This window comes from Dendrobates tinctorius, unplaced genomic scaffold (assembly GCF_039654945.1).
Source record: "Dendrobates tinctorius isolate UK_male_01 unplaced genomic scaffold, ASM3965494v1 ptg000197l, whole genome shotgun sequence".
Lineage (NCBI taxonomy): Eukaryota > Metazoa > Chordata > Amphibia > Anura > Dendrobatidae > Dendrobates > Dendrobates tinctorius.
Genome location: NW_027361864.1, coordinates 4,759,717 through 4,779,605, shown reverse-complemented (window position 1 = coordinate 4,779,605; position 19,889 = coordinate 4,759,717). Strand labels below are relative to the sequence as shown.

The 19,889-nt window shown below is 44.6% G+C and overlaps 1 protein-coding gene across 3 annotated transcripts in view; it reads right to left on the bottom strand.

The window, feature by feature from the left end:
- Positions 1-19,606, bottom strand: part of RUSC2 (RUN and SH3 domain containing 2) — a 106,270-nt gene extending 86,664 nt beyond the window's left edge. Inside the window, exon 1 of one of the 3 annotated variants that reach the window (XM_073553160.1) lies at positions 19,395-19,606. The gene's annotated coding sequence lies outside the window, so the exon portion shown is untranslated. The remainder of the gene's footprint in view (positions 1-19,394) is intronic. The other 2 variants (XM_073553162.1, XM_073553163.1) reach the window with 2 other exon arrangements.
- Positions 19,607-19,889: the final 283 nt, after the last annotated feature.

Sequence of the window (19,889 nt, the reverse complement as noted above, 5' to 3'; positions counted from 1 at the left end):
GCTCAATGTGGTGCACACAAGGACACAGGACAGAGGTTGAGTCAACTTTAATCCATGTCAACTGGCTGCAAGTGTGATTTAGTTATTGCCAACACCTGTTAGGTGCCACAGGTAAGTTATAGGTGCTGCTAATTACACAAATTAGAGAAGCATCACATGATTTTTCGAACAGTGCCAATACTTTTGTCCACCCTCTTTTTTATGTTTGGTGTGGAATAATATCCAATTTGGCTTTAGGACAATTCTTTTTGTGTTTTTTCATTTAAGACAAATTAAATGAAGATAATAATTGCAAAGAATTTGTGTTTGCAATCATTTTCAGGAAGAAACTGAGTATTATCTGACAGAATTGCAGGGGTGTCAATACTTTTGGCCATGACTGTACTCTATATAAGAAGATATAGTGATGAGCGAGTATACTCGTTACTCCGAGTATTTCGGCGTGCTCTGAGATTTAGCTTGTGTCCAAGTAGCTGCATGATTTATGGCTGCTAGACAGCCTGAATACATTTGGGGATTCCCTAACAAACAAGCATTCCTCACATGTATTCAGGCTGGCTAGCAGCCATAAATCATGCAGCTACTTCGACACAAACTAAACCTCAGAGTGTGCCAAAATACTCTGAGGGCACCCGAGCCTGCTCGGGGAAACCCGAGTAACGAGTATACTCGCTCATCACTAATAGTGACATGTAAAATTTTGGCCTCCCCTGGCCAAAATTACTGTCATTGTGAACAGTTAAGCAAGTTGAAAATGAAGTGATCCCTAAAAGGTCTAACCTTAAAGATTACACATTTCCTTTGTATTTTAGGCAATATATATATATATATATATATATATATATATAGTGAGAATCATGTGGGAATAGTGGATGAGGGCAGGTATATCTCGCCCAGATTCCTTTCCTATGTGGCCTAGTCTGGTCAGTATCGCACCTGCTTACTAATGGATAATGGGAGGTGGATATAAAAGGATGCAAGGTGGTTGTGTGAGTGTCTCAGCCTGGGAACACAGAGAGCCTGTCTGTGTGAGAGACACACGTGAGTGGAAGCAGTGCCCACTGCAACTGTGGTTTGGCTGGACGGGAGAAGCCCGCCAGTTGGTAGTTAGGTTGTCCATTGTTTAGTTAGTGCCGGACAGGCAAGGATTTGTTTTATGTTTCATTTCCTTTTGCATTGCTTTCACCGTTAATAAACCTGACCCAGGGTCAGTTATACACGAATCCCAGCTCTGCGCCTGAGTTTCATGCTGAACGCACGTGACCTTTGACCCCAGCAAAGGCGATCCCGGAGTGTTTACCACAATATATATTGTCATTTTTTACATTTTAAAAATTACAAAAAGGAAAATGGGGAAATGCAAAAGTTTGTATGGTTAGAACTTAGGAGCACCCCCATTTGTAAGTATCAGAGCTTGCAAATGTTTGCTTTTTGTAGAAAGACAAGTCTTTTATTTCTTGTTTGAGGGATTTTCATCCACTCTTCCTTGGAGAATTCCTCCAGTTCTGTGAGATTTCTGGGTCATCTTGCATCCTCTGCTATTTTGAGATTTAGCCACAGATTTTCAATGTTACTCAGACCAGGGGACTGTAAGGGCCATTGTAAAACCTTCAGCTTGTGCCTTTTGAGGGCATCTATTGTGGATTTTGTTGTGTGTTTGGGATCATTATCCATTTGTAGAAGCCATCCTCTTATCAACTTTAGCTTTTTTACAGATGGTGTTATGTTTGCATCATGAATTTGTTGAAATTTCATTGAATCCATTCTTCCCTCTACCCGTGAAATGTTCCCCGTGCCACTGGCTGCAGCACAACCCCAAAGCCTGATTGACCACCTCCATGCTTAATGGTTGGCGAGATGTTCTTTTCCTGAAATTCCTTGCCCTTTTTCCTCCACGCATAACTTTGTTCATTGCGGCCAGAGATTTCTATTGTACCTCATCAGTCCACAGGACTTGTTTCCAAAATGCATCCGGCTTGTTTAGATGTTCTTTTGCATACTTGTGACGCTGAATTTTATGGTGAGAACGCAGGAGGGGTTTTCTTCTGATGACTCTTCCATAAAGACCATATTTGTGCAGGTGTCTCTGAAGAGCAGAACAATGCACCACAACTCCAGAGTCTGCTAAATCACGCCCCCTGAGGAAGCAAGTTTATGAAACGTGCGTTGGGGACTGTTGGCCGGTAAATCTGACTCCTCACATACCATGGGTATTTACTGAGACTTTTCTACTTTTTTCTTTTTTTTTTTTGTGTCAAGGACAATGCAAATATTTATGGTTTAATTAATTATGACAACGGGGTTTATTATCTCTGACTTATGAACTGTCACTTGACTGGAATGGTCGACTTTATGCCCCCTAGTCAAATTGTATTATTGGCTGTCCTTTTTTTAGGTGTCGGTGGTTGCGTTGTTTGCGTGGGGACAGCTGCCATGGTCAGCCATTGTGCATACTAGTTGTTTCTTTTGATCCTGCCATTCCGCACCCTCTCCTCTCCTTCTCAACACCGTATACCTCTGACTTACATTTACCCTCACTCTGTCTTATTTTTGTCTGATATATCGCATATATGAATGTGGGTTTTTCAACTTACTTTCTAATTCTGTATGTCTCGCTGAACATGGAGGGTACTGTATTTTAATATAAACCGGCCAACTTTATCTCTGGTATTTTGATCACTGTTTTCCCTTCATCTGTCTTGTATCACATTGATTCATTGTTGTACGTGTGTTTGTTCACATTTGTGTCTTTTTGTATGTAATAAAAATATATCTTTTTGTAGATGTGACTCAAGTTTTCTCTGGTTTATTAACTTGTTTAGATGTTCTTTTGCATACTTGTGACACTGAATTTTATGGTGAGGACGCAGGAGAGGTTTTCTTCTGATGACTCCTCCATGAAGACCATATTTGTGCAGGTGTCTCTGAACAGTAGAACAATGCACCACAACTCCAGAGTCTGCTAAATCTTTCTGAAGGTATTTTGAGTTAAGCAGGATTTCTGATTTAGCAATCCTATGAACAGCTCTGGCTGACATTTTGCTAAGTCTTCCAGACCTTATCTTGACCTCCGCTGTTCCTGATAACTGCCATTTCTTAATTACATTTCAAACTGAAGAAAGGGCAACTTGAAAATGCTTTGCTATCTTCTTAACCTTCTCCTGCTTTGTGGGCCGCCACCATTTTCATTTTCAGAGTGCTAGGCACCTGCTTAGAAGAACCCATGGCTGCTGTTTTTTTGGTACAAGGTTAGAGGAGGCTGGGTTTTTATAAAACTGGGAGATTTGCAACACCTGACCTTTCTTAACAATGATAGTGAAGTCATAACCTTAACAGGCTAATTAAGGTCTGAAACATTGGTCAAAGTTATCTGAGCACACAAACCTCCAAGGGTGCCCAAACTTTTGCATTGGCCCATTTTACTTTTTGTAATTTTTAGTCATTTTAGAGATCATTTCATCTTCAGCTTGCTTAACAGTTCACAATAACAAGAATTTTGACCAGGGGTGTCTAAACTTTTACATGTCATTGTGCATTGAAATCATCTGGTGACCAACAAGGAATAAATAGGTGTAAATCAAGGTGGCAACGTTGATAAACAAGGACTAGCAGATACATCCACTCAATATTCTGGCCAAGATAAAAAGGTAGGTGAGTAGAGGAGATACCCCATTCGAGTAGTAACAATTAGTGTGGGGACCCTGCACCCATAAAACAAGGACTGACCATCAGAGCTTCTGTCTCAGGGGCTGGTGGAAAAGACCCCTAAACCAAAAACCAAGACTGATATACGCAGGTAGAGAGAACCCAAAATTGGACCTGAACTAACATGTACAAGTATCAAAACCCTGCTGACCAGGATTACGAAAGGAGTAAAGAATAGACAACGACATCTAAGGAATCTGTCTACAATGGAAGACCAAGATCAACCCAACAGACCTACTGACCAAGATGAAGATGGAGAAGACCAAAAAGCTGAAGGACCAGGGCCAAAAAGTCACCTACCTGAGTTATGGAGCAGAACATTGAGAACAAGTCGTATAAAAGTCCAAAGTAACAATACAAGAAATGATGCACGACAGGAAATTAGTGACGTGACCAGACGAGTCAAGCACAACAGTCACCTGTGTAATAAATACTACAGACAGATATGTGAGAATGATGAGAGAATCACACCGGTAACTATGTCACTAATTCTAATGCTCATAGTCACATCATTCATGTTCATGGTTGGAAATAATTCCTGTAATGTAGGGGGCAGTTACCGTAGTTTTTCTTCCATTAAATTACTATAAAGGCAAAATTTCTCACAACACAAATATTCAGACACTGAACACCCACAATATTGCACTAACTGTTCATGGGATTGGGGTTATGGGAACGATATTTAGTTTTGTATGGAGATCTTGTCATTAAGATTACGGAATATCCAGACGAACTTCTCACATTTATCTCTAATTTTTATTGCATTCAATAGCAGACTGAACAATTGAATGGAATATTGAATTAAAGCAATTAATAGTATTTCAACGTTGGTTTCCATTCATTGAACTGTGGGTTTATTGTGTACAGAGTCTTCACCAAGGAATGAACCTCTCCAGAGTCCTATATCTATTGGACTGTCAGACATAAATGCCATAAGAACACGTCTTATAATCACATATCCAAGCGAGGTAACAAAACCCTAAACCTGGTCATGGTCTAATACAACAAAACAAATTGGAATAAATAGCAGCATAAAATATACCAATGCACACATATCATATTCTCTATACCCAGTGAGAATATTGCTCTATATACACAATAGATTAACTACTATAACACTTCTCTGAGGAAGGAATCCGGTGATTCCGAAACGCGTAAGATAGTTTTTGGTCTTTTTTGCGCTCACTAGCCAGTCACGTGGTATTCCGCGTGACCGTGACGTCACGCAAGGTCCTGCACCTTTTGCTACCTTGCCGGCTTTTGAATTCTATTCGCGCGGTTATACTCGCTGGGTGTCGGCGGCGGCCACGCGATTAGAAGGACGCTTGCTACCGGCCGGAGCAGCGTCCAATACCTGCACTCTCCAACTGAGCTTTTACGCTCTAAAGCCTACCACCGTCATTTTCACCACTGCTTGCAACGTTATTTCTTCACCGGGACCCTGCTTGAGGAAGGAGTCTTCTACTAGTTCCTTATTCATCCGAACGAAGGTATTGCTATATACATTTTGTAAACCAGTTCCACTATGGGTATTTCTTTGTAACATTTAAACCGGACTACCCCTGGTGTGAGAAGGGTCTTGTGTGTGCTTACACACTGTGTGAGTTCATATACTGTTCGTTCAGCACTTATCCTGTTAGCGCAAATTATCTATTTTTATTTAATTAACTTTTATTGTTGGACAAATTGGGTGGTTGTTGTCCCTATTTGCAGCTGCAGGCATTATCACCTAGGAACCCGCGCCTCTGTGCATATGTTTTTATACTATAACACTGCCCCTATGTACAAGACTATAACTACTATAATACTGCCCCTATGTACAAGAATATAACTACTATATTACAGCCCCTAAGTACAAGAATATAACTACTATAATACTGCTCCTATAAAGAAGAATATAACTACTATAATACTGCCCCCTATGTACAAGAATATAACTACTATAATACTGCTCCCATGTACAAGAATAAAACTACTATAATACTGCTCCTATGTACAGGAATATAACTACTATAATACTGCCCCCTATGTACAAGAATATAACTACTATAATACTGCTCCTATGTACAAGAATATAACTACTATAATACTGCTCCTATGTACTAGAATATAACTACTATAAAACTGCCCCTATAAAGAAGAATATAACTACTATAATACTGCCCCCTATGTACAAGAATATAACTACTATAATACTGCCCCCTATGTACAAGAATATAACTACTATAATACTGCCCCTATGTACAAGAATATAACTACTATATTACTGCCCCTAAGTACAAGAATATAACTACTATAATACTGCTCCTATGTACAAGAATATAACTACTATAATACTGATCCTATGTAGAAGAATATGACTACTATAATACTGCCCCATGTACAAGAATATAACTACTATAATCCTGCCCCTATGTACAAGAATATAACTACTATAATACTGCACCTATGTACAAGAATATACTGTAACTACTATAATACTGTTCCTATGTTCAAGAATATAAATACTATAATACTGCCCCTATGTTCAAGAATATAACTACTATAATACTGCACCTATGTACAAGAATATAACTACTATAATACTGCCCCTATGTACAAAAATATAACTACTATAATACTGTTCCCTATGTACAAGAATATAACTACTATAATTCTGCCCGCCCCTATGTAGAAGAATATAACTCCTATAATACTGCCCCTTATGTACAAGAATATAACTACTACAATACTGCATCTATGTACAAGAATATAACTACTATAATACTGCTCCTATGTACAAGAATATAACTACTATAATACTGCCCTCTATGTACAAGAATATAACTACTATAATTCTGCCCCTATGTAGAAGAATATAACTACTATAATACTGCCCCTATATAGAAGAATATAACTACTATAATACTGCCCCTATGTACAAGAATATAACTACTATAATACTGCTCCTATGTACAAGAATATAACTACTATAATACTGCCCCTATGTACAAGAATATAACTACTATAATACTGCTCCTATGTACAAGAATATAACTACTGTAATACTGCCCCCTATGTACAAGAATATAACTACTATAATACTGCTCCTATGTACAAGAATATAACTACTATAATCCTGCCCCTATGTACAAGAATATAACTACTATAATACTGCTCCTATGTACAAGAATATAACTACTATAATACTGCTCCCTATGTACAAGAATATAACTACTATAATACTGCCTCTATGTACAAGAATATGATATAACTCTGTAATACTATTCTATTCATGGAAATGAAACAAATGTTGAATCTGTGTATGATATATTTATACACATATTTATATACAGCATAATATAGGACGCTATAAATGGAGATACTAAGACTCCTGCAAGTTCTTAGGAATTTATGTCATCAACGCGGCCTGTAATAACCTTGTGTATATCAGCATTGTATGTCTGGACGATTCTACTGTTTTGTCTACTGAGGGTCTATAATTACCTCACAGGGACTTTTTGTGAACAGAAATGGTTTATACAAAAATTACAGTTGTGAAGCGACTAATAATCCCAAAAAATCCTGTAATCCGGCAAGTGTGAATGCAGGAACTGAAGCACCATACCTATCAATAAGTTACAGTATTTAGTCAGAGTGCTGTCAAAATGTGTAAACTACTTTTAACTAAAATATGGCTCTGTAAGCACCAAAAGTTATTAACTCCTGGTTTGACATATTTTTCATCCTACCCTTTTGTTGCTTTGTGAAAAAAATTCTATTGTTACATGGAAACCATCAGCAAGCAGGTTTTGATGAAACTTAGTATGGTCTTATTTTAATTCTAGTCAAGAGTTCCATAAATATATGGCTTATTATCACAGGAAATTCTGTCAAAAAATGGGTAAATCTTTGATACCTTTCTTATATTGTGTGGTTATTTAACTGCAAGCATATCAGTGGTGGTCCGAGTCTTGAGACCACTACTAATCACCCCAAAAAAACCTGAGTGTTGTGCACAGGAGACAGGAGTGCACAGACAGCGGAGTGCAGACACAGTGGGCAGCATAGCGCTTCTGTGCATATATACTCCATTCTGTGTGCTTAGGCAGGACCTGTGTATGGGCTCAGGCAGGCGCAATGTGCGGGTTAGGCAGAAGCTGTAAGCGGGCTCAGGCAGAAGCTGTGTGTGGGCTCAGGCGGAAGCTGTGTGCAGGCTCAGGCAGGAGCTAGTTGCAGGCTCAGGCAGGAGCTAGGTGCAGGTTAAAGCCGGGAGCTGTGTGTGGGCTCAGACAGGAGCTTTGTGTGGGCTCAGGCAGGAGTAATGAGTGGACTCAGGTGGGTTCTGTGTGTGGGCTAAGGCAGGATCTGTGTGCGGGCTCAGACAGGAGCTTTGTGCGGGCTCAGGCAGGAGTAATGAGTGTGCTCAGGCGGGATCTGTCTGTGGGCTCAGGCAGGAGCTGTGTGCGAGCTGAGGCAGGATCTGTGTGCGGGCTCTGACTGGAGTTGTGTGTAGACTCAGGCAGGAGCTGTGTGCGGAATCAGGTGGAAGCTGTGTGTGGGCTGAGGCAGGATCTATGTGCGGGATCAGGCGGGATCTGTGTGCGGGCTCAGGCTGGAGCTGTGTGCTGGCTCAGGCGGACGTTGTGTGTGGACTCAGGCAGGAGCTGTGTGTGGACTCAGGCAGGAGCTGTGTGTGGACTCAGGCAGGAGCTGTGTGTGGACTCAGGTGGAAGCTGTGTGTGGGCTGAGGCAGGATCTATGTGCGGGATCAGGCGGGATCTGTGTGTGGACTCAGGCAGGAGCTGTGTGTGGACTCAGGCAGGAGCTGTGTGTGGACTCAGGCAGGAGCTGTGTGTGGACTCAGGCAGGAGCTGTGTGTGGACTCAGGCAGGAGCTGTGTGTGGACTCAGGCAGGAGCTGTGTGTGGACTCAGGCAGGAGCTGTGTGTGGACTCAGGCAGGAGCTGAGTGTGGACTCAGGCAGGAGCTGTGTGTGGACTCAGGCAGGAGCTGTGTGTGGACTCAGGCAGGAGCTGTGTGTGGACTCAGGCAGGAGCTGTGTGTGGACTCAGGCAGGAGCTGTGTGTGGACTCAGGCAGGAGCTGTGTGCGGGCTCAGGTGGGAGCTGTGTGTGGGCTCAGGCAAAAGATCTATGTGGGCTCAAGCTGGAGCTGTCTGCTGCCTCAGGCGGACGTTGTTTGTAGACTCAGGCAGGAGTTTTGTGCGGACTCAGGCAAGAGCTGTATGTAGGCTCAGGCAGGAGCTGTGTGTGGACTCAGGCAGGAGCTGTGTGTGGGTTCAGGCGGGAGCTGTTTGCGGGCTCAAGTTGGAGCTGTGTGTGGGCTCAGGCAAAAGATCTGTGTGGGCTCAGGCAGGAGCTGTGTGCGGGTTCAGGCGGGAGCTGTGTGTAGGCTCAGGTGGAAGCTGTGTGTGGGCTCATGCAGAAGCTGTGTGTGGGTTCAGGCAGGAGTTGTGTAGGTACAGGCAGGAGATGTGTGTAGGCTCAAGTGTTACAGATCTGCAACTCCGGACTAGGGTAGAAGGGGGAAGCACTGACCCTGTACTAGGACTAGGCTGAAACCCTACGATGGAGTGGGCGACCTATTCCTTGTGACTAGACCCACCAACTTTTCCTAGGCTAAACTCAAACGAAGACCTATAGGTAGGGGGAAGGGGATCCCTGAACAGTCTAGGGAGTGGGAACAAAAACAGGTAACCTCCTAGAAGGAAAATAGAGGAAGCTGCAGAAACGAACGGAAAGCCAAAAAAGTAAAACAGGCAGAACTAGAGAACCCAGAACTGCACAATATCACAGACCAAAAGCAATCAAAACACCAAGCCAGAACACTAGCGGATTAACACTGTTTTCCTGCAAGGACTGGGGGGCAGGTGCTGGATAATAAAGGGTGATACAATCACCTGACCTAAGATGAACCCAGCACCAGAGGAAAAAGACCAGCAGCCAGAAAACAACAACAAGATGACAGATGGTCAAAACGAAACAGATTCTAACATCAGGCAGGAGCTACGTGCAGGCTCAAGTGGGAGCTGTGTGCAGACTCAGGTGGGAGCTGTGTGTGGGTTCAGGAAGGAGCTGTGTGCGGGCTCAGGCGGGAGCTGTGTGCGGGCTCAGGCGGGAGCTGTGTGCGGGCTCAGGCGGGAGCTGTGTGCGGGCTCAGGCGGGAGCTGTGTGCGGGCTCAGGCGGGAGCTGTGTGCGGGCTCAGGCGGGAGCTGTGTGTGGGCTCAGGCAGGAGCTGTGTGTGGGCTCAGGCGGGAGCTGTGTGTGGACTCAGGCGGGAGCTGCGTGTGGGCTCAGGCGGGAGCTGTGTGTGGGCTCAGACAGGAGCTATGTGTGGGCTCAGGCAGGAGCTGTGTGTGGGCTCAGGCGGGAGCTGCGCGTGGGCTCAGGCGGGAGCTGCGTGTGGGCTCAGGCGGGAGCTGTGTGCAGGCTTAGGCCTCTTTCACACATCCGGTGTCAGGGGTCCGGCGGCCTGCGGCGAATAGCCGGGCCGCCGGATCCGGCCTGCAGCGATGACACCGGATGTACATGCGGCCCCTGATGCGGCTTGGAGGACATTTAAAGGAGCCGCAGCACCGGGGGTCGAGAGAGCCAGCCGGAGAGAGATCGGGAGGCGAGAGAGCAGCCAGAGAGACAGCAGGGGACGAGAGAGCAGCCAAAGAGACAGCGGGGGACGAGAGAGCAGCCAGAGAGACAGCGGGGGACGAGAGAGCAGCCGAAGAGAGAGCGGGGGACGAGAGAGCAGCCAGAGAGACAGCGGGGGTCAAGAGAGCAGCCAGAGAGACAGAGGGGGACTACAGAGCCAAAGAAAGGTATGGAGCGTATGGAGAGAGAGAGAGAGAGAGAGAGAGAGAAGGGGAGGGGGAGAGAGAGAGAGATGCGCGCCGGGCACTTGTGGGGTTAAAACTCATAGTGCCCGGGCATGCGCAGTTGAAAAAGCCGGTCCGGTGCTGCAAAAAAACGTTGCAGCCAACGTTTTTTGCAGATGCCGGACGGCGCATGTTTGCCGTATCCGGCAAAACCCGGAGGCGCCGCATGTCCATCCGGCATGATGCGGCGATCATTACATTCTATGTGAAAAAACCGGATCCAATTCCGGATCCGGTTTTCACAAATTTCGCCGCATCATGCAGGATTTAAAAAATCGGATGTGTGAAAGTAGCCTTAGACAGAAGCTGTGTGTGGGCTCAGGCGGGAGCTGTGTGTGGACTCAGGCGGGAGCTGTGTGCAGGCTCAGGCGGGAGCTGCGTGTGGGCTCAGGCGGGAGCTGCGTGTGGGCTCAGGCGGGAGCTGTGTGCAGGCTCAGGCGGGAGCTGTGTGCAGGCTCAGGCGGGAACTGTGTGCTGGCTCGGGTGGGAGCTGTGTGTGGGCTCAGGCGGGAGTTGTGTGCGGGCTCAGGTGGGAGCTGTGTGCAGGCTCAGGCAGGAGTTCAGGAGTTGTCTCCTGAGCTGCTCACATCTCAAGGGTTTTTTGAGCGATCGTTGGAGTTCTCAGGGCCTGAACCCCACTGATCTACTTTGAATTAAATGGGCACACAATCAAAAAGAAAGGTATCAAAGGTTTACATATTTTTTTGGCTTATGTCAGAATTTCCTGCGATAAGCCGTATATTCATAGAACTCACGGCTAGAATTAAATTAATACCATACAAAGACTCAGCATTAGCAGACCTGCTTGCTGATGGTTTCCATGAATTTAAACAGTTTCTTTGAATTTAACACATTATATGTAGAAAATAGAGGAGATGAGAAAACAGACCAATCAGCGGCTGCTTGCTGACTGTTTCCAGTAACACAGTTTTAAAAATAAGTGAAAGCCACAGAAAGGTAATAAGGATAAACTTGCAAAGTGGCAGAATTTTATATGACAGTAAGGCGGGTGATCATAAACGAGGGGCGTCGGTTTAGTGCTGTTTGTGCTGCGATTCAGTACTAATCGCTGGGAACAATCAGTGATATTAGAATCGATGTCACCCCAGTTTTGCAGACATTCAGAGATTTGTTTTCTATCCCATCCACCGGAGAGACAATATCCCGGGGCCACATTACAAGTCCTGGAATAAGTTGCTCATCTCTTGTGTCATCCGGGGTGGAGCAGAGCGATAATCATCATTCCAAGCACACGAAATGAAATATTCATTAGATACATGATCTGCGATGATCATCCGGCTGAGGCTGTGCCATTACACCCGGCCTATCAAAAATACAGGCGTCGGGGGAACACTACAGGGTTAATTTAAAGGAAATCGGTAAGTAAAAAATTACATTTACTTGGGGAAAACAAACCAATTCATCACATGGTGCAATTATCTTAAAGGGCAGTCAGGGACTTGTAGTGCTACAAACGTTAGCGCCATTTTGATGACTGCAGGCAAGTATTCAATAATAGCGCTCAGCTACATTCAAAGATAGATATTATTTATTATGCTTTGGCTTATATAGCGCTATCTTATTCCGCAGCGCTCGACATACACTATCATCTAGATAGATAGATATGGGCCTATGCAGGGGCGCAACGATTGCGGGCGCAGAGGGTACGACTGGGCCGGTGTGGGTGAGGGGCCACTTGGCGCCAGTGCAAACTTCAACTGGATGTGCGTCCTCGGATACACACTTAGCTGAACTGTATCGTGGCGCAGGGGTCTGTGAGCGGCAACACACGCTGTCGGCCAATCAGAAGTCAGCTGACATCGGCGTGCAGTGCGGGGCTCACGGCTGTGACGTCATGCGCTACCCTTGGCTTACACGCTGAAGTCACCTGCAGGATTCAGAAGAGGACATGACGCAGTGGGGGAGCGGAGGGAAGGAGAGGGCAATCATTTATTTTTTTATTTGCATTTATGACTAGCGGTAGAATGGGGGACGTATATATACCAGGATGGGGGACGTATATATACCATAATGGGGGACGTATATATACCAGGATGGGGAACGTATATACCAGGATGGGGACATATATACCAGGATGGGGGACGTATATATACCAGGATGGGGGACATATATACCAGGATGGGGAATATATATACTAGGATGGGGGACATATATACCAGGATGGGGGACGTATATACCAGGATGGGGACGTATATACCAGGATGGGGGACGTACATACCAGGATGGGGACGTATATACCAGGATGGGGACATATATACCAGGATGGGGGACACATATACCAGGATAGGGGACGTATATACCAGGATGGGGACGTACATACCAGGATGGGGACGTATATACCAGGATGGGGACATATATACCAGGATGGGGACATATATACCAGGATGGGGGACATATATACCAGGATGGGGGACATATATACCAGGATGGGGACATATATACCAGGATGGGGGACATATATACCAGGATGGGGGACACGTATACCAGGATGGGGGACGTATACCAGGATGGGGGACGTATATATACCAGGATGGGGGACGTATATATACCAGGATGGGGGACGTATATATACCAGGATGGGGGACACATACCAGGATGGGGACTATATATACCAGGATGGGGGACGTATACCAGGATGGGGGACATATATACCAGGATGGAGGACGTATACCAGGATGGAGGACGTATATATACCAGGATGGGGGACACATATACCAGGATGAGGGACGTATACCAGGATGGGGGATATATATACCAGGATGGGGGATATATATACCAGGATGGGGGACATATATACCAGGATGGGGGATATATATACCAGGATGGGGGATGTATATATACCAGGATGGGGACATATATACCAGGATGGGGGACGTATACCAGGATGGGGGACATATATACCAGGATGAGGACTATATATACCAGGATGGGGGACATATATACCAGGATGGGGGACATATATACCAGGATGGGGACTATATATACCAGGATGGGGGACTATATATACCAGGATGGGGGACATATATACCAGGATGAGGACATATATACCAGGATGGGGAATATATATACCAGGATGGGGGACATATATACCAGGATAGGGACATATATACCAGGATGGGGGACATACTGTATATACCAGGATGGGGGACATATATAATAGGATGGGGACTATATATACCAGGATGGGGGACGTATACCAGGATGGGGGACATATATACCAGGATGGAGGGCATATATACCAGGATGGGGACTATATATACCAGGATGTGGGACATATATACCAGGATGAGGACATATATACCAGGATGGGGAATATATATACTAGGATGGGGACTATATATACCAGGATGGGGGACATATATACCAGGATAGGGACATATATACCAGGATGGGGGACATACTGTATATACCACGATGGGGGACATATATACCAGGATGAGGACTATACAAGTATATACCAGGATGGGGGACATATATACCAGGATGGGGGACATACATACCAGGATGGGGGACATAAATACCAGGATGGGGCACGTATATATACCAGGATGGGGGACGTATACCAGGATGGGGGACATATATACCAGGACGGAGGACATATATACCAGGATGGGGGACATATATACCAGGATGGAGACTATATATACCAGGATGGTGGACATATATACCAGGATGGGGACTATATATACCAGGATGGGGGACATATATACCAGGATGGGGGACATATATACCAGGATGGGGGATATATATACCAGGATGAGGGACATATATAAAAGGATGAGGGACATATATACCAGGATGAGGACTATATATACCAGGATGGGGGACATATATACCAGGATGAGGACTATATACTGTATAACAGGATGAGGGACATATATACCAGGACTGGGGACATATAAACCAGGATACGGACTATATATACCAGGATGAGGGATATATATACCAGGATGGGGGACATATATACCAGGATGGGGGATATACAGTTGTGGCCAAAAGTATTGACACCCCTGCAATTCTGTCAGATAATACTCAGTTTCTTCCTGAAAATGATTGCAAACACAAATTCTTTGGTATTATCTTCATTGAATTTGTCTTAAATGAAAAAACACAAAAGAGAATGAAGCAAAAAGCAAAACATTGATCATTTCACACAAAACTCCAAAAATGGGCCAGACAAAAGTATTGGCACCCTCAGCCTAATACTTGGTTGCACAACCTTTAGCCAAAATAACTGCGACCAACCGCTTCCGGTAACCATTAATGAGTTTCTTGCAATGCTCTGCTGGAATTTTAGACCATTCTTCTTTGGCAAACTGCTCCAGGTCCCTGATATTAGAAGGGTGCCTTCTCCAAACTGCCATTTTTAGATCTCTCCACAGGTGTTCTATGGGATTCAGGTCTGGACTCATTGCTGGACACCTTAGAAGTCTCCAGTGCTTTCTCTCAAACCATTTTCTAGTGCTTTTTGAAGTGTGTTTTTGGTCATTGTCCTGCTGGAAGACCCATGACCTCTGAGGGAGACCCAGCTTTCTCACACTGGGCCTTTTTTATGTCTCAGGGTAAGAAATGAGGTCTTCCTGGGTCTCCTACCATACAGTCCCTTTTCATTCAGACGCCGACGGATAGTACGGGTTGACACTGTTGTACCCTCGGACTGCAGGGCATCTTTAACTTGTTTGGATGTTAGTCGAGGTTCTTTATCCAACATCCGCACAATCTTGTGTTGAAATCTCTTGTCAATTTTCCTTTTCCGTCCACATCTAGGGAGGTTAGCCACAGTGCCATGGGCTTTAAACTTCTTGATGACACTGCGCAAGGTAGACACAGGAACATTCAGGTCTTTGGAGATAGACTTGTAGCCTTGAGATTGCTCATGCTTCCTCACAATTTGGTTTCTCAAGTCCTCAGACAGTTCTTTGGTCTTCTTTCTTTTCTCCATGCTCAATGTGGTACACACAAGGACACAGGACAGAGGTTGAGTCAACTTTAATCCATGTCAACTGGCTGCAAGTGTGATTTAGTTATTGCCAACACCTGTTAGGTGCCACAGGTAAGTTACAGGTGCTGTTAATTACACAAATAAGAGAAGCATCACATGATTTTTCGAACAGTGCCAATACTTTTGTCCACCCTCTTTTTTATGTTTGGTGTGGAATTATATCCAATTTGGCTTTAGGACAATTCTTTTTGTGTTTTTTCATTTAAGACAAATTAAATGAAGATAATAATACCAAAGAATTTGTGTTTGCAATCATTTTCAGGAAGAAACTGAGTATTATCTGACAAAATTGCAGGGGTGTCAATACTTTTGGTTACAACTGTATATACCAGGATGGGGGATATATATACCAGGATGGGGGATATATATACCAGGATGGGGGACATAAATAACCAGGATGGGGGACACATATACCAGGATGGGGACACATATACCAGGATGAGGGACATATATACCAGGATGGGGGACACATATACCAGGATGAGGGACATATATACCAGGATGGGGGATATATATACCAGGATGGGGTATATATATATCAGGATGGGGGACATATATACCAGGATGGGGGACGTATACCAGGATGGAGAACATATATACCAGGATGGGGACTATATATACCAGGATGGGGGGAAATATATACCAGGATGGGGGATATATATCCCAGGATGGGGGACGTATACCATGATGGGGGATACACTTGTGCCCAAAAGTTTACATACCCGGCAGAATTTTTGCTTTCTTGGCTTTTTTTCAGAGAATATGAATGATAACACCAATACTTTTTCTCCACTCACGGTTAGTGGTTGGGTGAAGCCATTTATTGTCAAACTACTGTGTTTTCGCTTTTTAAAAACCTTAATGACCGCCAATACGTCTTTTTACTGACCTGAGTTATAAAAGACTAGCCTCCCCGCACAGGTGACAATCCAGCAGCTGTAGGCTGTACACTATAGCTAACAACTTGCTGCATCAGCCACGATCAGTGTTGTCACCGTCCATATCTGTTTAACCCCTTAGATGCTGCTGTCAATAGTGACTACATCATATAAATGGTTAACAGCATGTGGGGGCTCCCTCTTTATCCCCATTGGTGCCCTAACATCATGATTGTGTGGTCCTGATGTTTGCCATGGCAAATCACTGCCAAATAGCGGCCTTAGAGTCTGACTGCTGTTGTTACCTGTTCAGAAGTTAGCGGCATTTATGTGGTAAAAATACACATTTTTTCATTCCTATCATGCCACTTTGCATTAATTCCTGAAAATCACCTTAAGGGTTAATAAACTACCTGACTGCAGTTTTCAATATGTCAGGGGGTGCAGTTTTTAAAATGGTATCACATTTGTGGTTTTCCAATATATAGGACCCCTAAAGTCACTTCAAACCTGGATAGGTCCCTAAAAAAATACATTTTGCAAATATTCTTGAAAAAATGAAAAATTACAACTACATTTTTAAACCTCCTAAAATGCAAACAAAATAAAATAACATTTTAACATTTTTCTCAAATTTCTGATATTATTTATAAATAAACACAAAACATATCAACCTAAATTTACCATTATCATAAAGTATAATGTGTCACAAAAAAAAAAATCTCAAAATCACTGGAAATTGTTGCAGCGTTCCAGAGTTATTACGACATAAAGGGACAATAGTCAGATTTCCAAAATTTGGCTCCGTCACTAACTTGGGTTAAATCATAATGACAACCCAAAATATCCAAATGACCCTGATCAAAAGTTCACATACCCTGGTGATTTTTGCCAGATAACATGCACAGAAGTTGACACAAATGGGTCTGAATGGCTACTAAAGGAAACATCCTCACCTGTGACCTGTGACAACTGCCAGGAAAATTGTTCGGAATGCAAAGAAAACCCACAAATAACATCAGCTGAAATACTGGACTCTCTGAAAACTAGCGGTGTGGCTGTATTAGGATGCGCAATAAGAAAAATGGGCTGCAAGGTGGAGTCGCCAGAAGAAAGCCAAATGACCCTGATTAAAAGTTCACATACCCCATTTCTTAATACCGTGTATTGCCCCCTCTAACATCAATGACAGCTTGAAGTCTTTTGTGGTAGTTGTCGATGAGGTTCTTTATTTTCTCAGATGGTAAAGCTGCCCACTCTTCTTGGCATAAAGCCTCCAGTTCCTGTAAATTCCAGGGCTGTCTAGCATGAACTACACGTTTGAGATCTCCCCAGAGTGGCTCAATGATATTGAGGTCAGGAGACGGAGATGGCCACTCCAGAACCTTCACTTTGTTCTGCTGTAGCCAATGACAGGTCGACTTGGCCTTGTGTTTTGGATCGTTGTCATGTTGGAACATCCAAGTACGTCCCATGCGCAGCTTCCGGGCTGATGATTGCAAATTTGTCTCCAGTATTTGCTGATAACGTGCTGCATTCATCTTTCCTTCAACTCTGACCAAGTTTCCTGTGCCTTTGTAGCTCACACATCCCCAAAACATCAGCGATCCACCTCTGTGCTTTACAGTAGGAATGATGTTCCTTTCATCATAGGCCTTGTTGATCTCTCTCCAAATGTTACGTTTATGGTTGTGGCCAAAAAGTTAAATTTTTGTCTCATCACTCCAAATCACCTTGTTCCAGAAGTTTTGAGGCTTGCCTCTGTGCTGTTTTGTGTATTGTAGGTGAGATACTTTGTGGCATTTGCGCAGTGATGGCATTCTTCTGGCGACTCGACCATGCAGCCCATTTTTCTTCAAGTGCCTTCTTATTGTGCATCTTGAAACAGCCACACTGCTAGTTTTCAGAGAGTCCGGTATTACAGCTGATGCTATTTGTGGGTTTTTCTTTGCATTCCGAACAATTTTCCTGGCATTTGTAACAGGTCACAGGTGAGGATGTTACTTTTAGTAGCCATTGAAACCAATTTGTGTCAAATTCTGTACATGGTATCAGGCCAAAATCACCAGGGTATGTAAACTTGTGATCAGGGTCATTTGGATGTTTTGGGTTGTCATCATGATTTAAAAAGCGAAAACACAGTAGTTTGACAATAAATGACTTCATCCAACCACTAACCATGAGTGGAGAAAAAGCTTTGGTGTTATCATTCATTCATATGCTCTGAAAAAAGGCCGAGAGAGCAAAAATTCTGCCGAGGTATGTAAACTTTTGAGCACAACTGTAAGACACACATAGGTGTACATACACTATATAATGCACATATAGACATATACACAGGCATACACACACTATACAAGACACACCACACACACAAGCGTACACACACACATAGGTGGATACACACACACACGTGTACACACACAGGCGTATACACACACACAGGTGGATACACACAGGCGTATACACACACACAGGTGGATACACACACATATATATATAGGCATACTCACACACAGACGCACAGACACACACACACACATAGGTGGATACACACACGTGTACACACACAGGCGTATACACACACACATAGGTGGATACACACACGTGTACACACACAGGCGTATACACACACACAGGTGGATACACACACATAGGCACACACACATATATAGGCATACTCACACACAGACGCACAGACACACACACACACATAGGTGGATACACACACACCCAGTGTGGCTGCAGGCGCAGGTCCTGTCGCTGCTGCACACGGTGACACACAGGCAGCGGCGTTGCTGGCACATAACTGCACACAATGGAGGCAGCCACACACCCAGCGCAGCCTGTGAGGAGGATGACAGCCGCCTGCACACAGGGCCGCCGGGGGCCGCCGCAGACCCCAGCCCCGCACTCACCAGCTCACTGCTCGGCTCTTCCTAACATGGCTCCTTGTGTGCATCACATTCCTGGCGGCCGCGACCATCCCACCATCCCAGTCCTCCAGTGCAGCGGGGCTGACGTCAGCACTGCCTCTGCCCAGCGCCGCGCCACTCACGGAGGTCCAGGCGGAGAGGAGGGAGAAGCTGCTAGGTAGCAGGGATACAGCGGCTCCGGATAGGCGGAGGAGAAGGATGGAGGAAGGGCGGGAAGAAGAAGCTGCATTAACCCCTCACTGCACGGCCCCGCAGGCCCAGCTCATCATGCTGCCCAATCCCGCCTCTTGCAAATGTGCCATCTAATGCCAGCTGCCATTCACACAGTGTATGTGCCCAGCCAGGGACGGTGTGCAGTGAGAGCAGGACGGGGTGACAGCGGAGGACACAGCTCACTGAGGGGGATGGGATGACTCCCCGGAGGATGGCACAAAAGCTGTATACAGCGTATACTCATTACACCGCGGATACAGGGAT